This window comes from Egretta garzetta, unplaced genomic scaffold, assembly GCF_000687185.1.
Source record: "Egretta garzetta isolate BGI_Z169 unplaced genomic scaffold, ASM68718v1 scaffold598, whole genome shotgun sequence".
In the NCBI taxonomy this organism is placed as follows: domain Eukaryota; kingdom Metazoa; phylum Chordata; class Aves; order Pelecaniformes; family Ardeidae; genus Egretta; species Egretta garzetta.
The window spans coordinates 2,924,054-2,931,392 of record NW_009260621.1 but is presented as its reverse complement, the minus strand read 5'-3'; positions in this window follow the sequence as shown (position 1 = coordinate 2,931,392).

The following is a 7,339-nucleotide window of genomic DNA, read 5'->3' as shown; positions in this document are numbered from 1 at the left end:
CACGCCGCCGGTCCTGGCGGGGACAGCCCTCCTCACACACCCCCCACACACACGGCCTGTCCTCACGTACAGCCCGGCGCGCACACGGGCATCCGCCCGGGCTCACGGCCCTCCTCACACGCACCAGGCCTTCTCACACGCACGTCACCTGCCTTCACACACAGCCTCCGCGTACAGACATCGCCTGTTCCTTCAGGCAGCCCCCACGCTGCCTGTCCTCGGGCACACAGCCCTCCTTGGTGTCACCGTGCGGCTCCCCTCACGCCTGTGCTGACATCCGTACGCTGCTGCCCGCTCCCCACGCACACCCCTCCAGCCCTACACGCGCAAGTGGAAGCCCCGTGCCCTACACACACAGCCCGCTCCGTCTCCCTCACAATGGCGGGGGGCTGCCTGGCCTGTCCCTGCCGCCCCTGTGTCACCCGCTGCCCCTGAGACACTGCCTTGCTGGGGCTTTCCCCCCTCCTTGGGTGTCAGCCCAAAAGGTGAAACCTAGATGACCACCATAGCTTTCCCTTGCCCACTGACCTGGGGCTGTCACTGTCCCTTCTTCACCCGCGTACTGCTTCTCTCCAGGTGTCTCCTCGACAGCCCTGCAGCAGTGAATGTGGTTGTCAAACAGTCACCGGCTCCAGATTGCTCTGCAAAACTTGCACATTGCCACTGTCATTTCCTCTCCTACAGGAACTGACAGGCTGACACCAAAAAATACCCCAAGAAACCATCAATCTTTGGTATACACTACCTTCGCAGCAGGTCCCCCAGCGAGGACTGACAAAGTACAGCAGAGCAGGCGACCGGCCATCCCCCCTGAGGACTTCTCCACGCACTTGGCCAAGGCCAGATGGTGAACCTCAGCGAAGAGCTACACCTCCAGTGGTCAGCGCAGGTGGACCCAGGGCACTGCTGGCTTCTTGGGCATGGCAGGACGTCTACACTCACTCCTCAGCTCCAGTGTAGAGTTAGAGAATCACCTCGTGTTGCCTGAGCCCAAGGTGTCAGCCCAAGACTCCTCCTTACAGTCAGACAGGTCACGATGGCCAAAAAGTATCTGTCATGAAACTTTTCTGGAGTAAGTGGTGGATGGTGCAAATGGTCGTACGCTTTCCCAGGGCTGGGCACGGCCACTGCCTGTGCTCTCAACCTCAGTTGTCACAAGCTCCTGAAACAGCTACACAAGACTGCCCAAAACCTTGACATCTGCCAGAATAGAACTACTTGAAAAGAAAAAGGGCTTTTGTTAAAATTTGCTTTACATGTGAGGAGAAAACCCAAACCTCTGACAGTCCTTGGATCCCAGTAGGGCACATGGCTCTGCTTTCATGTTTCCAATGCATGCAAGGAGCACAGCCGAGTGAGGAAAGCACTTCAGGGGGTGAAAATCAGTGAGCCAAAAAAGTTCGATGTGCCGGGGGGCACCACTGCCTCCTTTCCGAGGCGGCCAGGGCAGCACGTGCTGGCACAGCCGTCAGGGATACAGCGGGGTGCGAGGGCTGGCTCTCCCCAGGCTGCTTCTGCAACTGGTCTGCAGAGCAGAAAATAATTCAGTAGGACACAGAAAAATTGTCCAGAATAAATATTTACAAATGGCATCATGGGGCACGCGGTAGTTGCACACGAAGAAGCAGCTGGTCACGTGGCGCTTTCCAGATGCTAAACTGTTTTTTAAATTATAGTAACAAAACCATGTTGGAACTTCCCTGCTGTTCCTCTTCCAGGTTAAGCAATAGCTGTGGTCGCCTCCGGGGCGTTGTGCAACAGGAGGGAGGGGAGCAGGCGGCTGCAGCCTGAGGAGGAGCAGGCTTTTGCAACGCCCCATCTCCCACCACCAAACCCCACTCCCACGGGTGCCACCGCCTCCCACCGTGGCAAACCCAGTCCTTCCAGAAGGACTTCTGGTGCCTCCTGACAGGGCACTGCTTGCATTTGATGCCTCTCACACCCTCGCAGTGAGGGTGCACCTCCGCTGAGAAAGGCCCAAACCTGCAGAAGGAAGACGCCGGCGCTTTGGGAGCCCAGTCCAAAGTTGCCTGGCAGAAATCGGTTTGCCCCAGTACACGTGGGTGAGGGAAGCTCTCTAGGCCCATCACATGCAACCTGGCACATCCCAGCCCGGAACCACCCTTGCTCCACCCAGCTCTGATTTCCTTCTCCTCCCTTCCAGAAGACGGGAGAGCCTGCCCACAACCCCACCAGGGCTTTGGCTTGGCATGGAGAGCTCACACATGTTCCCCGGTGACGTAGGGAGCACTGCTCCCCCTGCCAGCTCCCAAGCCTTCCCACCACCCCAGTCCCCTCTGCTTGCACCCTCCTCCTTTTCATGCTGAGACGAGCTCCTCTGTGGGCTTTAAAAGGCAAACTCTTCCATGCAGCTGGGCCCTTGGTGCAGGTTTACAGCTGAACCTGTGTGAAAACCACATAGCCAAAACACACTTGTCTCCCCTAGCTGTCCCACGGTGCTCCCCCCATCTTGCCAGCAGCCAGGCCCTCTCCATGGCTTTTGGTGCTGTGTCTGCACTCGAGTCACAGATTTGCCTCTCCCAAGCTACGTACCTTCCCCCTGCCTGGAGTTACCCCAGCCCTGCTCAGTGCCGCCTGAGTGGGAATTGTGTCCCCTCCTCCAGTGAAGGCCAGGCCATGCCGGGACATCCATCAAGACTCATGTGCTTTGAAAGCAGCCAGGCCCACCATGGGGAGCTCCCTTCACTCCCAGCTTCTTGCTCCATCAGCAGCCACCCCTCCTGTGTCCACCTCAGCCAGGGGAGCACAGGGATGCAGGCTGCTCCAGTTCTGCAGTCCCACTGCTGCCTCCAATTTCCCAAAATTTCTTTACCTTTCTGCCTCAAAACAGCTGCTTAGCTCTTCTCTTTCCTTCTTTCCTCCACCTTCCCACACCCCAGCACCAAGCACCCAGGTGCTTACCACCCCACACATCCCAGCCCCTCTCCCACCGCTCTCCCAGGAGCACACACAGCTTCAGGCTACTGCAGCCTCAGCCTTCCCACACCGAGACGCCCCCTGCCTCGGCACCCTAACACCAGCTCCGTCCATCCAACAGAGCCCCCAAACCAGAAATGGGAATCAGCCTGGTCCCTGCTTGCTGCGAGAGCGTGAGGAACGGGTGCTAGTGAGGGCTGTCAGATCCAGGAGAGCCGCAGGAGGTGAGCGGGTCCCTCTGGCAGAAGGGACATCAGGGGCAGGGGAGAGGGCAGCAGGGTTGCAGAAACCGCAGGAGGGGCTCAGTGCTGGGGAAGACATGCCCATGTGCCAGCTCTGCCCTGGACACGCTGCCTGGCAGCTGGATAAATAACACAAGAGATTCCCCCCCCCCTACCCTGCCAGAAAGCCATGCTGCTGTCTCCTACTGGAGACAACTACCCCAGCCACGCCAGAGCAGCCCCCCCTGCCAGAAAGGCAAGCTGCTGTCTCCTACTGGAGACAACTACCCCAGCCACGCCAGAGCAGCCCCTGCTGAGAGACGACTCAAGGGACGGGTGTGTGCTTTCATGTCCAGTTTTATTAGTGTTGCATTAGTACCATAAAATAGTTGACGAGGTCGAGCACGTTGCAGTTTGTTCCAAAAAAAAGGCTATTTACATTTAATCTGTCTTCATTAAAAAAAAAAACAACAAAAAAACCAACCAACAAAACCTAGAACCCAAAACAATACAACAATGAAACAGATGGACAACTCAGGATCTACAAAGTGGTAACGTCCCCTCATACGCTGCAGTCCAGACCAGGCTGGCGGCACGCAGCCCAGCACCCAGGCTCGCAAGGTGCTTCCCTGCGGCCACGGCACATACACAACTCTGGCAACCCTCCAGCCAAGGCGCAAAGCAGCAACTGACTGGATGTGGCCCCCATACTGGTGCTCTTCCTTAAGGAAACCAGTAACCTGCTGCTTTCCAAGTGGGTATGTTCCCTTCTCCTCCAGTCTGTGCCACAGCAGCCAAGCGACCCTGCAGGAGCCGGCCCTGCCAGAAGCATCTCCCATGAGAACCCTGCTGAAGAGGCTGCAGGAAACTCTGGGAGATGCTGCTGCTCATTTCTGACCTTCTCCCTGCCGGATAAGCCCGGAGGGAGTGTCACACTAAATGCCACGACACAGCTATCTGCCGAGATCAAGACCCCCCTGAACACAGGGGACAGGGGCACTGCATCCAGCCTAGCTTCAAGAAAGCTCCAGGGCCCCCAGTCCTTTACCACTGCACAGCGGGGCCACCCTGATCCCAGCCTTCCTGCTCCCTCAGCACACCAAGCAGCAGGAGGCGGCCACCAGCTCTGCTGCCTCTCACCAGGATTTTCTTCTTCAACTTGGAGGTGCCACGCGCAACGCCCTGCACTCCTGCACCCCAGTGCTCCCTCCAGCACATGCTGCTGGTGAGAAACCGGACGGGACCTTTGCTGCAATCGTGGGTTAAGCACAGAGCAGCGTGGCTCCCAGCAGAGTTTGATGATGGAAAGCAAACAGACACATCTCCTCCAGCCCCAGAAACCTCCCCGCCACCTACCCCTGCCCTCTCTGCAGGATAAAGCCACAAGCGCGTGCTAATTAAAGCAGCAAAAGACAGCCAAGGAGACAGTGGCTCTCCCCAAACTCATGTGTAATTAAGGAGGGCTCTGCAGCTACCGCTGAGATGTAACCGGTAACAATTGCACTGGATAGAAACTGCAGCACTGAGCTCAAACAGCCGCCCAGGATGTCTACGAAGTCACCAGCGCCACAGGAGAGCCAGCCCTGATTGAACGCTGGCAGGGCCGAGGTCCAGCCTTTGTCTCCAGGAAACTCAACCCAGAGGACCAGGAAGCACTCAAGGTGCAACACGATGCCACAAAACCCTTCCATCTTTCATCTGCTCGCCAGCGCTGTTAAACTAGGTCAGCGTCGCACAGCCTAGTGCAGCAGTGAGCCTGTTCCCGAGACCTCACCTCCGAGCGAGGCGGGGGCCCTTTGCCCAAGAGCAGCTGGAAAAGAAACAAACTGCTTTAAGAAGCCACAGCCAGGGGAGCGGGAGGTATGAGCTCTGTGGGGAGCAGGGGCGAGCTCTGAGACACAAAGGGAAAGGGAGACCAGGGGACACTGCCTTCAAAACACCTCCCGGCCAGAGATCGGCTCAGATGCTGCCCGCTCCAGCCCCTGCCTTGCTGTCAGACCGCACGGCTCCAAAGCAAGCCCCGTCTAACACGGGTGGGCAAGATAACGCCACTGCATTTCTTCGTCTGAGTTGCACCTTCCTCACCAAGACCCTGAAGAGCCCAATGCAGAGCAGCTCTAAGCCTGCTCTAAGTCTCTGCTCTAAGCCATCCTTCTGCATTCGCCAACTTGCATGCAACCACCTAACCCCACCAGGCTGGCACAGCTCTGCAGGCACAGGCCCATCGCTGCCCCGGCGGCTCTCCCTGGCCCTGCAGCAGGGATGCCTCCGGACGGCAGGGCTTGCTTGCGGCAGGGTCCCCGAGGAATCTGTTGGGGAAGCTTGGGAGGGTGGGAGACCTGAGATCAGTCGCTTATTCATGTCACCAGGTGCGAAGCCCCTTCCCAAAACAGTCTGAGCCACGTGCACGCTTTGACACTCATTTTCCTTAGAGACAGAAACCTGTTTCTCCTCCAGTCAGGGACAGAAACAGCTGCACAAAGTGGCTCCACACAACACAGGAGCAGAGCAGCTACACAGCTTCCCATGGGCAGGCCCAGCCTGCCACTGCTGGACTCTGGGAGGACAAGGCTGAGAAGCCATGATCTTTCCCTTGCATGGAAGAGGCATTTCAGAGCAACAGGAGACACAAGCCCTCAGGTCTCAGGCGTACAGAGCGTTTCCCGGTGAATTCACTTGTATAAAGTTAGAACAAAACACAAACCAACAAGAAATGCAACGAGCAGAAGTGTTTCTCTCACACGTACACACACACACACACACACACAGAGCAGGGCAACACACATTTGATAGGCAGGACCTTGGAAATCCTGTCCTAGCTACCGTTTGTTTCTTTACAGTAGGTTGAAATACAAAGAGGAGCACAGTGATGGTTCCCCCCTCGCCCCCCAGTAAACAAAGTTATTGCAGTCAATCAGTCCACCCCACCTCTGCGGCACTAACACGCTCCAGCACCGAGAGCTGCCCAGGCTGTGCATGCAGCTCCTGAGGCTGGAACCCAGCCCAATAACCCTTGTCACACCAGCGTGAGACTCGAGGAAGAAATCACACACTAATTTCCTTTAGAAAGCCTTTTTTTTTTTCCTTTTTGATTCAACAGCCTCAATAAAGAAAAAGAAGTGATGTGCTTATACACCATCTCCCATGCTGCCGCTGCTAGGCAACGCCTACAATCCCAGAACATCAGCTCAGGTCAACCGAAAACGCATGAACTGATGGACACGACGACATTCGAACTACAGCTGAGCTTCTGCCACAGCCAAGAGCTAGCAGACGGCAGGCAGACCTGCCCGCGGGACTGCGGGAAGAATCAGAGTATTGCAACCAGACAATATGTCCTGCCCAGCAGCGTGCCACCGGGCATGGGACCATGTCCTCCTCCCCTGCGTGGTCTGAAGGGAATACCCAGTCCCTGGCCAAGTAGGTTGCACTCGCACTGGGAAAGGGTTTAACGAAATCGGAGTCGGTGAAGCACCCCGTGCTGTGAGCTGCGACAGGCACTAGATCCAGCAGGGACCACGCTCTCGCCTAATAACCCCTCGCTCCCTATCAACAGGAAAAATCCTGACAGAGCACACCACCACTGCCCTGCCCAAAAGAACCAAAGAACCCAGGCGGTCCCTGTGCATAGCAGGACCTGCCAAGCAGGGCAAAGCAGGTTCCCCAAGCCTTTAAAAACCCAAGGGTAAGGGATCAGAGAAAAAAAAAAAAAATTTTCAACAGTGTCACTGCCCTCAGTAAGTGCCTTATGGAGATGCTCACAGAGCCTGGTCTGTCTACAAGGGTGGGACCCAAAAGGACCCCATCAAAAACTTCAGTCCCTTACCCTGAAATGCCAAAGGTGTCTGTTCTCCCACACGGCAAGCACAGTCAGCTCCCCAGACCCCATCTGCCACCTGCTCCAAGTCCTTCCAAGGCATGCCTTGAGAAGCCTGGAGAGCAAAAGGCCACATCTGCAGCACCCAGAGCCACCCAGACCTGAGGCTTGTCACGCTGCCTCCCTGCAAGACCATCCCCTTGTCCTGGCACCCCAAGCATCCCTGGCAGCAGTAAGGTGCATGAAGCAAATGCAAGCATAGCCACAGCCAAGCCAACACTGCGAGACACCCAAAAATCTCGCTCCTCCATCTCCCAGGTCATCTTTCCAGCCGAGGTGGACAGAACATCTGGCTGGCCTTCTC